The following is a 21,359-nucleotide window of genomic DNA, read 5'->3' as shown; positions in this document are numbered from 1 at the left end:
GGGTTCAATATGGTCTTCTAGATCTTTGCTGCAATGATAAATGACACAAATGAAATGCCCCCCCCCCCCCGAAAGCAGTTATATAGCAGGAACTATTTACCCTAAGGTAACACTATTCCTAACATGTCTAACAAAATGGTCTCAAATTGATGATTTAACATGTAATTAAAAAAATAAAATGTCCACGGTATTTAGATGGCATTTAAAGGTGCAGCCGTTTTCCCTAATAGGGAATAAAACTACAAGATGGAGGTACCAGAACAGGGTGGTTTTCACTTAATGATTCACTGGTTTTCAATAATTGGTGTTTTGGGTTTTGTATAATAAACCCTGGTCTTTTAATTCCAAGTAATGATATAATGCAGAAAAAGAAAAAAAATACATATTTAGAAAATTAGTTTAACACTCAGTAAATTGTTAACCCAAAACGGGTAATCTAACTTTCCTATTCTCGTTCATAATTTTAAAAAAAACGAACATGCTTCTATGAACAAAAATTATAGCTAGAGTAACACTTGTGTTGACTATATGAATATCTTTTAGATTTGATTGAGGTAAGAGCTATTATAATTACTATTATTATTATTACAACATATTTATAGTGCGTCCAAGTCTAGCTGCAGTATTCTGTACTTTTTTTATTTATCTATAAGCTTTAAAAGTAAACCAACTAAAAGTGAATTAAAGTTATCTAATCGAGAAGTGACCATAGAATTAACAAGCATAAAACTTTCAAAGATTGCGCCAATAATACGAGCAGAATAAGATGGAAATATATCACAATTACAACAGGAGGGTGGGAGTTATCATGTGCAAATTTATTTTATTAATGCCGTGAGTATAATAACAAATATTCGGTTTTATCATCATTCAATTTTAGAAAGTTCTTTGACATCCATTTCACTAATACAGTTGTAATTTTGATAAATTGAAAGAAGATGGATAATTAGGTGTAAATGGAATATATAACTGAGAATCATTGGCATACACATGAAAGCTGGGACCATATTTTCTGGCAATATCATCTAATGGTGACGTATAAAGGGTAAATAAAATCGGACCAAGAACATAACCTTGAGGAACCCCAGGTGACAAAACAGAGTTGAGACAAAATAAACAGCCCAATAGAGTGTTGGCGGAGACTGAGCACATAGCCCATACTATTGTGTTTCATAAAGATGAAAATTTTTAATTAAATATCACGGTGAAGGACACTAGTGTTCCTGGCCGAAAGATTATTAGCGAGCTGTCGGTGAAAAATACTGGCCTAAGTGGCACGCTGTATTTGTTTATAGTCAAATCCAGTGTTTTTTAAAATACACAGTCTATTATTAGTGTCATAATTAAATCCATTACACCCACTGTCCTTCAAACATTGGCTAGCACAATAGACGCGACTTCTCTTTATTAACAAACTTCCTTGTTTATTTACTACTGTCGATTGGTGTTTAAAATATCCTTCCACAACTGAAAAAAAAAATATATCAAAAAATGTTAAAAAATTAAAAACAATCGTACTCAGGAAAGGAGAATTGAGTGAAACCAAATAAAAAGTTGTATTTTTTTGCATTTATTAAATATGCCTTATTCAAGAGCTAAATCTGTCCAATGTAGATCTTTAGTTTGGCCTCAAATGTTATATAAATCATTAAAGGGGTATTAGGTAAGATGAGACAAAGAGCTATAATAGTTAGACAATAAATAATTTTTAAAAAATATGCTGATATTTGCAGTCAAATTGTTTCATTCAGAACGGAGATATTAGCGATTCAATTTAAGGATAGGTTCGATCCTTATTACTAACGTTGGTACGATAATAAACAAAGTCTTGATTATTTATTCATCCGTTAAATCATCCATCACAAAACGTATTCAAATCCACTAAATATCGGTGGCTAACGATGACATCGAGAGTTGATAATGGTCTTGACAAGTTAATTATTGTCTAATTAATAATTTAGATAACATTTAAGGCTTTAAGAAAGACCCGCTGTAGGCAGATTTAGTTTTTGCATAATGCATGTTTAATTAGACATTTATTTACGTGACAGGTCCATAATCAACTTTCTAGAACTTTGGATGGTTTTGATTTTTAAGAGATTTAAATACAATTGGCAGTTAATGATTTAATTCAAAAATAGATATTCTAGATACTGTTTATTACCGTAACAACGGCGGTAATAACAATCGATGCTACACTGTTCTGCAAACGACGATAACTCCACTAAGAATGGACTAATTTGACTGACATTTTCAATATATTCCCTTATCTATTTTTAATTATTATAGGGAGAATTGCCAGCTCTTTCTCTAATCTTACCTAAAGCATCCTTAATTACTCCTTTGGGATATTCCCACAATAATTGACCATATTGTGTATGGAGTGGATGTGGTTGCGTAAGTGACACAGATTTACAACCAGTCTCTTCCCGTATTATATTGTTTATTTAAACGGCCTGTATCTTTTGTCTTATGTAGTTTTATTTGTCTGTAACAATCTTATTTTAAATATTATTTTTTGTAAAGCGCGTTGAAAATGTGCCATGCTTTTTACTGTTTAAATTTTTATGTTTTTGTTTTTTTACTGTGTAAATTATGTTTAGAATGCGCTATATAGAATGTATTATTATTATTATTATTATTATCTATATAATTCATCACATCCATAATATAATCTGAAACTAAAGCACTAAACTAGACTGAGCCCAACCAATATAATTAGTATATTTTCGCTTTTGTAGATTATTATTTTGGATAAGCAATATTAAAAATTAATAACCCAGGAAGTTTTCTATTCTTTAAAATAAAGCCATGAAATATTGTCTTTGTAGTGTAGTTTCATTTACAACCTCATTCACTGTAAAGCCACCGTATAGTAGAAATACATATCCAGAAATAATTACAGGATAATACGAAAGTATACACAGAGAGGCTCCTGATAAATTTATGACATCCTAACAGCCTAAAAGGCAATCGTAAAAAGTGTAAATTAAACTAAAATGGATTTAAAAACAAATCTACGATGGAAATTTTTAATATTGGGCTTATACTAATACGACAATTATACGACAATTCTTTATCAACTAAGGCTGCCTCATAAACGTGCTTGTTGCAATCTGTAAGGGTGTCGCGTTGGTTTAGTGGGGAAGGTCTTGGCTCACTAAGCTGGAGGTCACGCGTTTGATCCCTGCGTTTGCGAAGAAATTTCATCGTGATTTTCTAGCGTGGTCCCCCCTTATCAATGGTACAGGACAGATGGCACGACAAATCAAGACCCTGTGTACCCAATGGCGTGCACGTGAAAGATCTTATGGCAGTTGAGTAGGCCGTAGGGCCGCAACTTGGGAAACGATTTCTCATAGCACTGCATCACGTATCGCTGTTTTCATATACGGATCGAAGCAGAACAGTAGGGAGAGATGGAGAAATGTGGTTTAAGGTCCAGTCGACACAATTTCAATAATTCCCTTGTGCGTAGGGGTCTTTAGCAGTGGGAGGAAACCGGAGGACGAGGAGAAAACCCACGTGGTTGGACAGGCGATCCTACTCCTTGTCACGTACAACCGGGGAATCGAAACCATGCCAGTTGACTCAATGACAGACCTTATGATACAGCTCACACGCGCTAACCATTCTTCCAATCCCTCCACACACACGAGGACGGTAGGACGTTGAGCCTATTTCATTTCATTTCAGGACACTTATACAAAGGCGCGTGTGTAACTCTATTTACACATGGTGCTAATATGCACGTGTGTAAACACCCATTTACACTACCTACTAACTTGATATAAATTTATTCCTACTACAAATATGGACACGAATACAGAGTTGAAATCTTTTATGTATCCACCCCAGTGGCGAAGTCCTTGACACGTCATCTCAGACTGAGAGTAGGTCAGTCCAAATATTCAAAGGTTCATTTACCGACTTCAGATCCCAACACAATAATATACTCTTATTTCTGGAATGAATTGCTCGACTGAACAATATCACAGACTTACAAATATTCTCTGGCAATTTTAAATAAGCAGGGTTATAATGCTTGCGACTTGTCGTTCACCACAGCAGTGCTGCACCCCATGATTTCTTTCAAAGCGTTGGACGTGTTTAAACTTTTACCTGTGCCAATTATTACTGGCTGTTCGGTTGTTGTTTCGGTGACAACTGTTGTCATGGAAGCTGTCGGGGTACCAGTTGTTGTTTCAGACAGTTCTGTCGTGGACATTGACTCGGTCATGACACCTGTAGTAGTCGGCGTTGTTTCAGGTTGAGCAGTAGCTGTAAGATGAAGAAAATAGAATTTAATGAGGTAATATAGGAAAACTACGATACAATGCTATTGACAATACAAGTACATATCTTTTGAAATTAAAGAGCTAGACCTGGAAGCAAAACGATTGCATATTTGATCCGCATTCTGGCTGCGTTGGTTATAAATCCCTACCTCATTGAATGAGAAATTGTATCCCTTGTCGAGTCTATGTAGATGTAATTGGGTATCAGTAACACAATTCGGGGTAAGCATCTGTAGTAAAATTATGACTGTTGCAAAGAGAATTGACGTTTCAAGATAAATAATATATTTAACGTAATTTAACGTAAAAATGGATAATCGAGACTATGTTCATTATAGAACCAACTTTAGTAATGATGATCCAGGCTAGCCTAATTTGAGTCAAAAAAATTTCGTTCCAATAGCGATCTTCAGCGACGGCCCAATTTACCGATGCGAGTATCGATGTTTGCTCCCGATGCATCCACGGGGTCTGTCATGAAAATTTCCTTGGGTGTCTGTTGAATACAGATTCTACTGTAATCATTTGAGATTTGATAGGAGGATCAAAATAGATACACTCAGTCAAAAACTCAAGATTTCTCTCTCAGTACAGCAATGGCTAGAGAGGGATTGCTCTGCCCATTGCTTCAGGAATATGGTAAGAGGTTCGCAGCAACACTTCTGGATCAATCCACTAATGTATATACAGAAAGAAAGAGATTTAGTTATGGTGGTATTCACCGCAGATTTTTTTCAAATGGACGTTTCTCGTGCCATATGTGTTATTTTGGCAAAAAAAGAAATCTTAGAGCAAGAATTTTAATTTCATATTTTCTAAGCAAGTCAAAACATAATTATATCTATGTCTTTAGCTCAATAGGTGTCAACTCACTATTATACGATCATAGGTATCATTCTCACACTTAAAATCATTGACCCCGGAAATAATAACACAATTACTTCCCTTGTTATTCTACCCCCCCCCCCATGGAATAGCTATCTTCAAACGTTTGAGGGAAAATGCTTTATTTGACGTGTCTACATTTTACATTTCTCTCATTAGATTTTACATTTGCTCTCTGCCACATCCCATTTGTCCTTCACGCTTTCTACATAGCATGTTTCGCACAGCATCAACTTGCATATGCAAATGTAGGATATCACGGGACTTATTAACATATACGGAAACCTGGCACACTATAAGCCAGAACAAGGATGGCACTTTATGATGATTACGGGGGGGGGGGGGGCTGTGCAATGTCCAAATACGAAATTTCAGGTATCATGTTACATATTAGTGAAAAGCACATTCATTTCTGTTTGTAAATATGTAAATAGTTTTATGGTACAATCGTATTTTCTTAATTTAAATCCAATAAATACCACACTATTAAAGGGATATTCAAGTAAAAATACTGGTCTAAATACAAAATTCCAGATACCATGTTAAGTATCACTGATTGCTCTTTTCAAATATGCAAATAATTTTCTGGCACATTCATATTTGCTTAACTTTACAAAATAAGATTAAGTTGAAGTGAAGGAAGGGGGGGGGGCTAAACTAAACTAAACTAAAATAAAGATACAGGGCTTAATCAAAAATTCTATATGTTCATACTAAAAGATGTATAGTCATTCCTCTCTTTAAATATATTATTTATTTGTTGGGCACAATGCTTATATATTGTTGGGGTTTTGTAATGGATCAAAGTAAGCTACTTAACTCTGGTTATAGAGAGATCGGAAAGAGTGGGGGTGTTAAAAATACGGGTATTAATACGAAATTCCAGTTATTGTGTTATAAATTACGGGAAAGTATGTTTTTTTGGCTGTTTGAATCTATCAATTATTTCCTGGCACATTAAAAATTACGCACGGTCGTCTAGATACTTTCTTATGGTGTGCCAGCTTGATTTCTTTTGTCGTGAGGTGAATATCCTTATTATAGTGTGCTTGTGCCGGGTTTCCATATATGTTAATAAGTCACGTGATATCCTACATTTGCATATGCAAGTTGATGCTGGGCGAAAGTTGCCAAGTAGAAAGCGTGAAGGACAAATGGGATGTGGCAGAGCGCAAATGTAAAATGTAATGAGAGAAATGTAAAATGTAGACACGTCAAAAAAAGCATTTTCCCACAAAACATTTGTCATTTAACACTTAACATTTGACGTTTTACGTTTAACTCTTGCCTTAGAGGTGTTTTGACTTTATCATTATCGGTATTAGGGCTTTGTACATTGTACTTAATATAATCAATGGAAACGACATTGTAGCAGAGCATTTAATATTGGCAGCGATACCCTTCCATAGATAATAAATGGCAAGAAGGATGTTTTTGCTTTATGGTAAAAGGGGCATGTAGGGTTAGCGCATGTCTAAAGCATCGTAAATATGAATGGACTGCGATGGCGGTGTATGTCGGATAAATACAACGCTTCATTAATTTAAACGCGAATATTTGGAGTTAAGCGATAGTTGTGCCACTACATTGGCCTCTGTAAGTTTAATTAGTCATAATTGTATAAAATTATCTTACAAATATATTTTTAAGGTGTTACATGCATTAATAAAGAAATTGAGCTTGCCACTTGGAACTAAAGGCACCCAATCGTAGCTAAAAACAAGCACGTCAGTATATCTCAACGTTTTTAGTTACGTTCTGGTAGCTAGGTTTGGATAAGTTAATTAATGTCTAATTAATAGTTTATATAACATTTCAGGCCTAAAGAAAGACCCGCAATAGGCAGATTTAGCTTTAGCGTAATGTATGTTTAAATTGTGATGATATGAAAGCTAGCTATGTCAGCCCGGCTACTAATTACTGCATACCAATCTGTTTCGCAGTCATAATTCTAAGACCTTCTTTTAACTCTGTAGTAGATGTTCTCGAGCAGTATGTACGTCTGACGTCAGATCATACAGCCTCGATATCACGTGCGTTGTTTACATCGAACCTGTAAAATAAACTGGCCCGGGCTGAATTAATGTCTTTTACTAAGCCGTCGCGAACTATTCTATTGTTTTAGAATTTAATTTGTAAAAGTACATGCACGTTTGACGTCAGATCATACCGCCTCGATAGCACGTGCGTTGTTTACATCGGATGTGTAACACAGTCTACAGAATTGGTGACTATTACTTATTTTACGCCTTCGCGTACTATTCTATGTATTTATGTACACTAAATAGTTTTCATCCACATTTATTTGTTTTCGTAATAATTTAAAAAAAAATGTTTTAGAGGTTTCAGTGATAGTCGCGACCAAACGAACATTACTGCTGATCAGTTTGACTGCATACATAAGAATCCCGGTGGTCTGATCCCTTCAAATTTATTCAAAAGTTATGCCCCTTCCCATCGGCTATCGAGCACGCGTGAACGTTCGATTTTGTCACAAACACGATAATGATGATTATTAACTAAAATAATATATTAGGAACGAGGGTGATTTAAAAAAAACGAAACACGGTAGTAATGGATGGCGATAATCGGCAGTCGTATGAAGACAATCGGCGATCAACGGTGAAAAGGCACTGCTTTGGTTTGATTCTGCTGATATGAAAGATGTAGCTCCCGTGCTACAAGCCACTAAATTGTACACAGATGAGAGTAAAAGATTGTATAATATGAATATTTATTTCACGAAGCATTACAAAATGCTTGCCCGCACATATTACTTGTTGAACATCACCTGGTCGTGTTCTCGACCGACATAACATCGGACTAAAAACCAATTAATTTGTTATGTCCGTCTTCATTTGCCCGGCTGCCGCAGAAAAGATAGAACGTAACGTAAACCCCATTTCAATTCATTTCAATATGCAATGTTTTCTGGTCATGGCGGAATTTACATACTGTCTTTACACACTGAATGAACAACAAACTCTACTAAAGAAAGGTATGAAAATGACAATGTACACATGTAATACCAATTTTCCTTTGAACTGGTGCATTTATTAAAAATAAGAAACATAACATACATGTAGCTTTACATGTGATCACTTTTACAAGGCCAATTTATACTTTGCGCATACCTAAATGCGGACATTGACCACTGCGACTTTCGGCGCGAATTATCGTCCGTACTGATAGGCGCAGAAATTCGAAATTGACACTATGACGATTTTCTTTAAGTGGCTTCTTCTATGACGATTATACACTTTGACCTCGCGCTCAGTATAAACAGCCCTTAACAACGAAAATTACAAATGTAACAATTTAATACCAATTTTCAATCATGGAGCCTTAAGTGACTTGGATTGTTATTAGGTATACATTCAGTTTAATATAAATTCTAAAACGTTAAGACATATCAATAATGAGGGACGTGTAAATATTAATAAAATTATATTAATATTGACCCTTCCCTCATTATCACAAGGGGGTTGGCCGAATGGTTAGCGCGTGTGCGTTGTACCATAAGGTCTGTCCATGAGTCAGCTGGTGTACGTGGTTTCGATTCCCCGGCCAGGTCCTCCGGTTTGCTCCCACTGCTAGGGACCCCCTACGCGCGGGCGAGTTATTGAAATAAAATTGATGTCAGTCCCAAAATGACCTGGTTTGTGTCAAGTGGATGTTAAACTTGTTAAACTCTCTCAAGCAAAACAAGTGCCCGAAATCTAATAAAACACTTTTACGTTTCTTTGATTGAATACCGCGAATTTGTACCAATTTGAAACAGGCACTTACGTGGATTATAATAAAACTCCTTACTATTGCTTGACTATATACTACAGTAATAACAATGTGTATCAGCCGCCTTATATGGTTTTGACTTGTTGACGACATTTCGTCTGCTATCATTTCACAATACTCACTAGTTCTAACACCTCCCGTGAAGCAATAGTAAGAATTATTATTTTAGTCCCTTCAAGTGCCTATGTAAATTGACTATATTGGACCACATTGGAATTGCTGTATTCGCCGCCTGTAACATGAAGTTTTTCGGACATTTCAGGTCTCCCCCACCACATCCCCACCCAACACTGCCAACATCCATCGGGCCCGTACGCCTATGATTATTCGTGTGGAATGTGGTATCTTCAATAGGTAGACTGTAAATTCAAGCACTACGTGTTCATTTAAACAAATACTTCGTCTGATGTTGTTGCCCAGGTTTAAGGTTAATTAAATCAATACGTCATGCAGTACAGACGCCCATACTGAAACAAAGGATATTTTGAATTGCCTTGAATTTAATTTCCTAATGGTGGTACTATTATACAGGAAATATCGTTCGTATCGATAATTTACAGTAACAATGGAGATCTAAAATAACTTTGGCATTATATAGAAGACGGAGATGACAAGCACGCAAATGAATCTACCAATTGTTCTCACAAACATTAGCTGCAATGTACCTAATTGATTCTTAAATATATATAAGCGATAAACAAAACAAAGACAATCAATTAAAAAAAAATCTGTTCATAGAAAACAGAATGTTGATTTCCCACTAAACCATTTCGAACAAAAGGGATTTATGAACATAATTAGAAGTACGAAACATAAATCCCTTTTGTTCGAAATTGTTTAGTGGGAAATCGACATTCTGTTTTCTATGAACAGGTTGTTTTTTTACGTTAATCGTATTTTGTTTGTTAATCGCTTATATTAACTACGTTAATACTCCTATTCATTGTCTGTCTTAATTGCATCTTCATGTAAAATTTTATCTTAGTGAAGAACAAAAATGTCTTCGCATGACAGTTAATTTTAATGATTTGAAAATTTTCTATAATGCACAGAATACAATGTTTTCTTTTTTATTATTGACTATAAATTTGCTAGAGATATACTGCGATGAACGGCCAGGTTTCAGTTAATTGCTATAAGAGGTTTTATGCGATATTTAGAGAAAAGACTGGCCTAGTTCAAAAAAAGATAATGAAAAAGATATTGAAAATTTCAGTCAAAGTTATTTTACTCGAACGAAGTTATGATGGCTACTTGGTTTAGACAGCGGAGGTAATCAAATTTGTATTACTTTTAATCCAAGTAAGACTTTTAATACATAGAATAGAAAACTGTACATGTTACTATATTGTCTAGTTCCTTATTTAGGAAATGTCTCCGATCGGACGATATCAATTGTTATCCCTTATAGCGCCAATATGAAAATACGGTTAAATACCGCTCTTCCCCACCTCTGTTCTCAGGCTATTATAGGACCCTTACCTTCTATTTTTCACCGTGATTCTTTATTTTTCGCAAAAGGAATCATTTCTCAACATATCTGACACATATTTATAAATATTCAACACTATTTTGAAGTAGAATTTAGCGGCTAAATAAACATGCGGTCTGCGCATGTTGGAGTGTCGTAATGGCTGATCAGTTCAAACGTATTTTGTGTATGTTTTTAATTGTGTTGAATTATGATAAATGTGTGTCAGCCGTGGCAAGAAATGATTCCTTTGGCAAACAAATGTAAACCACGGTGATGAATAGTCGATAAGGATTCCAAAATAGGCTTAGATCAGAGGTGGGGATGAGCGGTATTTTCATATTGCAGCTATATAGGAAGGAATAGGAACTGTCAAGGAACTGTCTATTGTCATGCTCCGTGAGTGGCGCCATGCATTTTCGGCATGGTCGGTCATTTAAAAATACATTATGTAAGATTTAGATAAAGAACTAGCCATTCTTGCTATAATAGTTCGAAAGTAAAGGATGTAAAATGAATAATTTGAAAATTTCATTCAAATTACTCTATTGCAAGCGAAGATATTAGCCTTTGAATGTTTGACAGACGTGTGCAATAATTTCAACCACCGTACTGGTTGATCGAAGCCAAGTCTCGGTCCTCCATATTTGATTAAATCAAAGTATCGCTGAACCATTCTAATCTATTTAATATCGGAGAAATCTGATGCCATCGAGAGTTGATTAAGGCCTGGATCAGTTAATTAATGTCTAATTAATACTTTAGAAAACATTTCAGGCCTAAAGAAAGACCTGCAATAGGCAGATTTAGCTCTTGCATAATGTATGTTTAAGGTACTGTCTAAGCTACACAATATTTAAGCCATCAGATGGCATACAGTGTTGATTATGTGCCTATCATGTGAAAATAATAATAATGTATACAAAGTAATTTCGTATGGGTTTAACGTTGTCTTAAATAGGGTCAGATTAAGACCTTTGGTGGTTCCAATTATAATAAATTATGCTGCCCTGTGAAGCAAAATTTACGTGTATGCTGAAATTAAAGAAAGCTTTTATCTAGATTTTCTGATCGCAAAATCCGAGTTGTATTTTCATAAGGGAGTAAAGCTAGTACAAGGAGTCACATCTGGTAGAATAAACTAAAGATTTTCTAGGAAAATAAACAAAAATTTCCAGCTTTTCAAAAGATCCCAAGAAATAAAAAACGAAGTCATTGGGTATGCCAGTTCTTAAATTTAACGGGCATACTATATGGCGTAATACATCACTCGTTCATAAAATATAATTTCATAATTCAACATAATATACTTACTTAAATCACATGTAGTTTCTTTAGTTAAGTATGCAAAACTTTGATGATTGCTCCAGCTGCTAGGCTGTACATGAAACAAATAACATTGTCCGTTATCCCAGGTTATTGATAAGCACGACGATGTTACTGAACATACGGAACCACACTCTTTTATTGAATTTAGTCCAATAAGTGGTGTTCCACCATTGCCTTTTATATAGGGGCATCTTGTCAGACTTGTATAATCTATTTCAAAACATTAAAAATAATGTAAAATATTAAGATAGTCAACTGCAGCATATCCAAAAGGAAAAATTAGATGTTGAGCTAATTTGAACTAGGAACCTCGAAGAAATCTAATCTCTACGGTTCCTCCTTTTATGGGCCCATTGCTTCCAGCCAATTTGAAAGTCATGGTACACTGAAAATGGATAGGGTTTGTACTCTCATGTCCACGGTGCTTCACACCAAATCCGTCAAATAACTGCAGCCTCTATCGCGTCCACATGGTTTTCGACAGAAGGGGGGGGGGGCAACTCTGAAAAGGAAAGTCGCAGAACGCTGAATATCGATAGCGGTCTTCCCCTCGTCCCCCTAATGCTTCAATCACACCAAATTTAAACAAAACATTTTGGGGGGGGGGGGGGGGTTTGCTCCAGAACGGAAAGTTATGAAAATCTGAAAATCAATACGATATATTCTCTCGAGACCCAAACGCGTACAACCAACATTGAAAAAATTTCGTTAAAAAAATATAGCCTCTATCGTTTTCACAAGTTTTTCAGTAAAGTGGGGATAACAGAATTTCATAGAACGCCGAATATCGATAGGGTTTGTCCTGTCATGACCACAGTGCTTCACACAACATTTGAAAAGAACCCGTCGAAAACTGTAGGTTTTTTGTAACTCCAGACAGGAAAGTCGCAGAAACCTGGTACGAACGGTCGCAGAACGTTGGATATCTATACACCACAATGCTTCATTGAAAACAATCCGTTAAAAACTAAAGCCTCTATCGCTTTCACAAGCCAATCTGTTAAAAACTGTAGCTTATATAGTGTTCATAAGGTTTCCGGCAAAAGGGGGATAATGTCGGAACGGAAAGTCGTGGAAAGCTGACTGAAATTCGATAGGATTCATCCACTCATGACCGCAACGTTTCTAACAAAATTTGAAAAAAAAAATGTAGTTTCCATCGCGGTCCAGAACGGAAAATAGCAGAACGCCTACAATTGATAATGTTTCCCTCTCATGACCATAATGCTTCAAACCAAATTGGAAAAGAAACAGTCAAAGACGGACCGACGGAAAGGGTGGAGAGATAATACGCCCATACTGAAATGCGGGCGAACAAAATGATAACGGAAAGGAGTCCACTAAAGAACTTAATTATTTAAATTTGGACAAATAAAGAATACAATTAATTGACTGTAAAGAAGAGCATTAGAAGAAACTGCCAAGGTTGAGAAATGGCAATGATACAGTTATAATGTCATATTATATAAAAATATTGAACTTTAAAAATGCATATTCCCGGGAATTAGACAAATGAGTGATTACGAATTTTTTTCTCGTCATACAGTACATGCCATACAGGCCCGGAATGGAGTTTCTGGAAAGACGTTAAACTACATTGCATTTTATTTCATTAATTCGCAACAAATCAAAGTTAAAGGTAATATTATACAGCAAGTTTTTACCATACCCATTCCAGTACATTGAGTCCTTTTAGAAAAGTATATACAATCGTTGCAGGTATAGGTACTGGAATTACCATTTTCCTTGTAGCATATGCCGGTTGAATGCTTAAATGTAACACCATCACATACATTAAATACACAAAACTCCAAACATTCGAATAATGTCGAGATCCCCGTTTGCATTTGATCTGTATACGTTCTGGTTTTGTTGTGTAAGTCAAAGCAGTTGGCACCTGGAGAAAGAAAATAATACAAACATAACTATAAGCATTATTTTTATTTTATTATTTATTTTGTATAAATATAAATACGTGTTTGTGTCTTCTATCATCGCAGATCTATTTCTGTATTACCCAACTTATGTGTTATTATAGTAAAGCTGAATGTCGCGCACGGGGGAGGTTATGCTTAATTTTTGCGAAAAACCTGGTACTGATGTGGCTTCAAAATATACATATTTTTTAAAATGTTGACTTAAATAATTAAAACAAAAAGTTCATACCTGTATTATGGATACAGCTAATCCATGTTAATATGACAATGGTGAAATCCAGTCTTGTTTTCATTGTTGATTTCTGTCCAAAAAGTGTGTATATAATAATATCTTACTAGTATATTATATTATATATAACACCTTCAAATCAATACCCGGATACGAAAAGTCTGTAGTATGCGATTGCTGCCAAGGAGTCCCATAATTGTATAGCCAGAGTAGAATTGCGTCTACCACTACCATCGCTCGAAAGGAAAAGAAAGAGACATAACAGCAGCTTTATATCTGAAAGGATTCCTTATGCTATCAAACAGTTAGATCGCTTTCGTTATCAGAAGCTTTTACGGACACACACTTTTTATTATTATTATTTATATAACAGTAGCAGGCCTCAAAGTACGTGTGACAATGTACAACAAATATTTATAGAAATAAGTAAATCATAAATATATAAACTACAATATATCGCTACCCAAATAACCGGTTTCTGTATAGGAACCGTGTGTGATTCAGTAGCATTCCATACTTATTTACGAGAACACGAGAAAAATAGAAATAGTCCTTGTTTTTATTCATTCTATACTTAATAAAAACATGGTAATGTGCGGACTTTCTATATTTTTTCGTTTCCTCTTTTCCAGTGACAGTCAATTTCTGTTTTGAAATGTCAGATATCCTCTTACAGTTTCACACAAACACTTTTGGTCTTCGAAGGAATTATTATTGAGCAGAAATTCCCCGTGTATCTTTTATCACTCGTCACTTCAGTGGGTAAAGTGAAAACAAAAATTATTATTTCGTCTCGTTGGCAAAATAAAATTCACGAAATTTAATAAAACACTAATTTTCTTTTTCTTTTAACTGAATACCACGAATTTGTATTGAATTTACTATGGATTAAAGCATTTTGTCTGGAGCCACTCTACTTTGTGCGACATTTTTCGGGCATCGATTATTATTTGTGAATGCAGCTGCAACAGTCTGATTGGATGGTTGGAATTTAGCTCGGCATAGAGTGGGATTTCGGTTGCAATCCGATTGGAAACTTTGAAGTTGCTTAATTCACGGAATGGAATTGCAGAAAAAACGCATTTACGGCGGTTAAATTTTCAAAATTTTCTCGTGGAACGCGAGTCCCCATACCCCGCGACGATTGATTGTTTGTTTGGGATGCGGATAAGTCACAAGGTAGGCTTTATTGGAACACGTTGAAGTTGTTGTATTCACGGACTGGAATAGCAAGAAAACGAGGTTGCGACAGTTAAAATTTTCAAACATTCATCGAGCTCGTACGCCTATGTATTTTATGTATAAATTTATCTGATATTTCTAGATTTATCTTGGCAAGAGGACACCGGTGAAATGTGAAACACCTTCCATAAAAGGCTTCTGGTTATTAGTAAATTTAAAAGTTACGTCATAATCCGAATGTATAAATAATGAATTTATTTATCGTTGATGTTATACATACGTATATAATTTCACACACCGTATTATTATTGGCATACGTATTCAACAAGGAAGCTATAACTCGAATATCTATTTTATTTTTACACATGTGACGGCGTTAAGGAGCATACAAGATCTGACTATTCATTTTAACCGTGCAAACCAGTGAGGTGTTACAATAGTTACACAGAAATAGAAGATGTTAATACAACCGTCTTAAAGGACAATGTTGGTGCCAGTCATTATCATGTGATATAGCTGGTTAAACACATTCCAAATATAATTGTAACACAGATCATTGCTACGATAACTGAGTAATACAGGTTTCTTGAATCGGAAGTGACGAACGCCAAAGGAAAACACGAGTCATCCCTCTATATAACTGACTGATGTGACGAGTGATAACAGATACACGGCCGAATTTCTGCTCACTAATAATTCCCTCGAAGACCAAAAGATGTTGTGTGAGACTGTGAGAGGATATCTGACAACTCATAAAAAGAATTGACTGCCACTAGATAAGAGAACACTAAAGAAAAACAGAAAAAAATCCGTGCATTACCATGTTTTTATAAGATATAGAATGAATATAAACAAGGGAATGTACGGACTATTTCTATTTTTCTCGTGTTCTCTTATCTAATGACATTCGATTATCCTCTTACAGTCCCATATAACAACTTTTGGTCTTCGAAAGAATTATTAGTGAGCAGAAATTCGGCCGTGTATCTGTTATCTCTGTGTTAAAATTATATTTGGAATGTGTTTAACCAGCTCTATCACATGTGATAATGACTGGCACCAATATTGTCCTTTAACGCTAGGTTTCCACTATCGTCAAACATTTCAAATTTTCTGTGTGCGTGGGTGTGTGTGTGTGTTTGGGTGTGGGTGTGTGTGTGTTCGGGTTGGGTGGTCTCATACGTCATTCGAATCCGAAATTTTGGGGGGGCATTTCAGGTTCTGCCCAGTTTATATACATTCATATTACGTTATTATATGCGTTGCGACCCATTTGTTTCAATTTCTAGGTCCCAAATATTAGCGATTTAGGTCCTTTAACTTGATCAATAAGTTGTGTTTGCAATGTCGAAGATTGTGGATGATACGGAGTTCAGAACTTGTCCCATTTCGAGCGTGCGTAACGTTTAAAAAACATTTATGTTCTATTTAACAAGTAGAACAATGCAGTTTTCCAGGGGGTCTGTAATTCATTATATTAAAAGTACACAACATGCGAAGTTAAATCAAGTTGAAGTATTGAAGTCTATAGTGAGGTTAAAATTGGATTTGGTATCAAGTTTACACTTAAATGCACCAATCAGATTTCAAAACAAAATTGCATTAACATTGCCTAATGTGTGAAGGAAAATCACGGTTTCCTGGGTTCGATTCTGGTGTCTTCCAGCCTAGTTTCCCATTTTCTGGGGTTCATAATAGAGCACCCTCCCCACACCACCCCCAAGCCGCGCATTTTTCGCCTCATAGCACACTGTACACATTATATCCATCTTGTTTACGCCTGTAGACCTAGATGCAGAGCTTGTAGGACATTAAACCCGATTTCATTTACGTTTTCAGTTCAGCTGGCTTCTTTGATCTGGAAATTATGTCATAATGCACCAAATCGACCTGCCCCCACCTCACGCCCAAAATCAACAAAAAATCAAACACTCTCGCGATCAGTGCCAAATTTTATTTTAGCCCTACTCAACAATCATTTTTAACCTAAATCAAAGTGGCTTAACTCATTTAATGTGACAATATCCATTCAATATAAATACCTGTATCCTACGTGATGAATTTCGTTGTCCCCGCGGTACATTTTAAATTTTAAAAACAACATTTAATGCATTCTTTGTAGAACAGACTTCCAAAGAGATATATATATATGATGATAAATCAATCAATTTCTACCTTTGTTTATTATTGCGTGACAACTACGTCTATTCTTTCTCAGGAGACATAACCTTACAAGGTCAAGGGAAATGAAATTTGTTTTAACAATCAGTCTACACAACTCGATAATGACATTTTTGTTTTCCGCCCAAAATTAATATTCAAATAAAACAACAATGACAGAGGTAATGCGAAATCCTTCTTTAATGTTATGTGTAACATAGGTCTACGTGTGATGTCACATCACACGACGTCGATAGCACGTGCATTGTTTACATTACGCAATAACACAAACTGGTCCGGACCCTTCCCCATTTTACGTCTTCGCGTACTTTTTTATGTACTCGTTTATCCATAATTTAAAAACATGTTTAAGAATTTGGAAAGTTAAAGATACATTATGGGAGATAAGATAAAGAGATGGCAGTTCTCGCTATAATAGTTAAAAACTAGATAGTGTAAAGGTAATTTGCAGAAAATTTCAGTCAAATTGATCCACTATGAGCCGAGAAAGAAGCGGGTGAAATTTTTGCATAGTCTCGGTCATCATTACTAAAATCATTAATATAAACAGCATAGTCTCGATTATCCACTTTTATCGATTTAATTATCAATAGCCGTTAGCGGCATATAGGAATCTAATCCAGCCAACATCGAAGGCTAGCCTTGACATCGAGAGTTTATTATGGTCTGGATAAGTTAATTAATGTCTAATTGATAGTTTAGATAACATTTCAGGCCTAAAGAAAGACTTGTAATAAGTAGATTTTGCTCTTGCATAATGCATGTTTAATATTGAGAGTTACTTAACTCACCCGATGTCAACCGTTTCAGTGATAGTAGCGGCCAAGCGAATATTTACTCCTGATCAGTTTGGAATCTTGTATTATGTCATGTATCTTTCAGATTGGTTAAGTAAAATGGCGCCTTGATATATTTTGTTTTTAAATCCTCAAAAAATCCCTTTGAATGCCAGATTGATACGATTGTGGTGTCTCCGTACGTATGGAATTCAAAATAAAAAATTGAAAACCAGTAAAATAAATTAGTGTCTTTGGAAAACAAAACAAACATACACATTAGTTGTAAATTAATTATCTGTCTTCTGGATTTTTCGCGGAACCTGTTCCGCTGTATCCTTTGCATCGTGGTAAAACCGACAGTGGAAAAAATTCTGTGATGCCCTCCTTCCACTAATGCACTGAGAATATGCTTATTATGCCTAATGGTTATTCAAGGATTGATTTTATTCTGACTGTTATCTTTATTCAAAATAGTCTATAAGATAATTTGCATATCCATTTATATATACTATTCAGTATAGCATAGAATCTTTTCATTAAACTGTCGCTTTACTTATTGTCTGAAGCGTACCATTTTAAATGCCACAAGTGCAAAACAAAACATGCAACAAGAAAAGAAAATAACTACGTGCAAAAGATAAAATCTTTAAAGTAGGTGTTCAATTCTTGTAGATTCGTTATATTTTATTCAAAGCAAACCTTTAAAACTAGTTTAGTTACATACAAAATATCATTCGATGAAAACATTGGATCTATCCATACACTGTAAGTCGATTTGTTTGCACAAAACTTTAAAGATAGTCATGGGAAAATCGCACTCGGCAAACCTCAGCAGATTCCTTTTCCCTACATCTACGACTGCCGAGGTTTGCCGGGTTTGGAAAATTGGGGATCCATCTTTGAAGAGGGCAATAGTGAACATCTGTAACGTATGGTGGCTGATAGTGGCCATGTTAAATCTCGCCCTTTTCATAAGGCGACAACACGACATCACGACAGTTTTAACGCAATCACACGACACTTTACTCTGCCGTATCATCGTATTATTTTTGTCGTTACGTAGAGATGTCGACATGTCGGCTTAGTCTCTTTCTACAAGTCACAAAAGAAATAACAGAAAAACGTTTATTAATTATTTGTTTTCTCAAAATAATGAAACATTTGTGCCCAAAAGTGAATTATATTTGTGTTATATATATATTCAAAAAATCTAGAAATACAATAGCAGGATCAAAGTGAGTTAGCTATGTTAATTACTTTGAATAAGAAGTGGTTTCGGGGGGTATCGAACAAGTTAGCATACATTGCCTCGTGTACGACACCCACCAATACTTAGAGATGACTGGTACGGTAGTTTAGAAGGGGTTTCAGAAGAGTTCACATTTGTTTTATTACAGGGTGGGAAGGGGATTGTAGAAAGCCTCAAATCGGGCCACATTCTTTAAAATCACCGCATAAGTGTAGCACGCCACGCCAATAGTTGCAGGAGAGGTTTTTTTTATGAGGTGCAGAAAACGATTCCCAGCTGTTATTGACCTTATGGCATATTCATCCGTTTGGCATCACTAATGGGATCGAGGCCTAGATGATTAAAAATAGGCCCAGTATTGCCTTCAACTATGAACACACTCTAAAAGTCCCATACGCCCCCCTCCCCCACGTCTCTTATTTTGTTTTACAAATAATTTCAGAATCAATAAAATGGTATCAATGATGTTTGATACGACTGGAAAATAATATGTCTAAAACGATAAAACAACATCGGGTACTTGAAAACAAGGGAAGCAGCCGATCGGAAAAAAAAAGATTCAAAGCGCGTTTCAATATGACAGAAGTGGTTCGGACATGCATTTACATCAGAGGGTGTCATACTTTCTGGCTTGCTCAGAAACACAGTTCCGTTAAAAGGTCCTCCCTACAAAACAAACTTTACATTTTTGGAAAGCTTATAACACCAGGAACACAAACCAGAGAGTTCCAAGCAAAATGTTTGCAATAACCTGATTTAGGGCCAGATTATTTGTCAAGTAAGTGCTATATTTATATCAACAACTGTGAAGTTGACATCAAATTAAATATTAGCGAAAACACACAATGACTTCATCCTCGGCAAAGAATATGATATTTGTTAAATTTTGATTTAAACCAAAATGCAGAAATCACAATGGACAAGGGAACATGCAGAATTTTGGAAATCCGTTAACGGTAATAGAGAGTTATCTCCCTTTCTGTCAAACGTCCGCGATTGATGACAGTATTTCAGGTGTGTGTTGACTGCTGATGCTGTATGACACACAAGCCCAGTATTTTTATCGTTAATGGAGTCCCAGTGGCCTGCGAGGGTTAGTGAGCGGGTGTTTACCCGGCAAATATGGGCGGAGCGCCTAGTCTGATAAACCAGGAAATATGTTTGACATTTGTTGAGCAATATGGTTATGAAGTAATGGAGACAAGAATATGCCCGTAGTTTTGTAAATCGCATTGAAACCACGTGATTTTTTCCACTAAAATATAAACCCACACCAACATAGCCTTTCAATCTGACCATACAGTACTTTTACTACATTAGCTGTAAACCTCTAGTTCGGATATTTAAGGCCAAATTACAAACATTTAAACATACATTATGCAAGACCTAAATCTGCCTATTTGCAAGTCTTTATTTAGGCTTCATGGGCCTGTTTCACGAAATTTTAACTAAGATAAAATCCAAATTTTAGTAATTTGATTGGATAATATTAGATTGAATTTAGTGCTTAGCCAATCAAAATTGAAGTATCTACTAATATTTGAATTTTACTTTTAGTTAAGATTTCGTGAAACGGGGCCCAGATGTTATAGAAATTATTAATTAGACCTTTATTTACACGACAAGCTCAAAATCAACTCTGGAGAACCACGGACAGTTTGGATTTAAACAGTCGTCCACTTAAAATTAAATCAATAAATGGCGGACCAAGCTAACGTTTACCGTTAGTCGCTGATGTCACTACCGGAAACTGGTGATGAAAGGCCTGCTAAGCAAGGCTACCATAGCCATTGAGCATGTTTCTTGATAAATGAGAATATGTGGGTGGAGTTATCGTCTGTCAATCAAACGATGGCCAATTCTCATAGACGGTGCAGACACAATTGATGCCTATTTCTAGTTCAAACTTCCAACAGTGACAATTCCGTTCAGAACAAAATAATTTGACTGAAATTTTCAACATTTTCTTTTTTTATCATCTTTTTTTGACTTATTATAGCAAGAATGGCCAACTCTTTATAAAA

At 35.5% G+C, this 21,359-nt stretch overlaps 1 long non-coding RNA gene across 1 annotated transcript; it reads right to left on the bottom strand.

Moving 5' to 3' along the window:
- Positions 1 to 944: 944 nt before the first annotated feature.
- LOC126824887 (uncharacterized) lies at positions 945 to 13,659 on the bottom strand. Its single transcript, XR_007681669.2, has 4 exons — positions 13,448 to 13,659; positions 11,764 to 11,988; positions 4,123 to 4,281; positions 945 to 1,467 (listed from the first exon to the last, which is right to left on the bottom strand). It is a non-coding gene; the product is annotated as an uncharacterized LOC126824887 (long non-coding RNA).
- Positions 13,660 to 21,359: the final 7,700 nt, after the last annotated feature.

The sequence above is a fragment of the Patella vulgata genome, chromosome 6, assembly GCF_932274485.2.
Source record: "Patella vulgata chromosome 6, xgPatVulg1.2, whole genome shotgun sequence".
Classification (NCBI taxonomy): domain Eukaryota; kingdom Metazoa; phylum Mollusca; class Gastropoda; family Patellidae; genus Patella; species Patella vulgata.
This window is presented reverse-complemented; position numbering and strand designations above follow the sequence as displayed.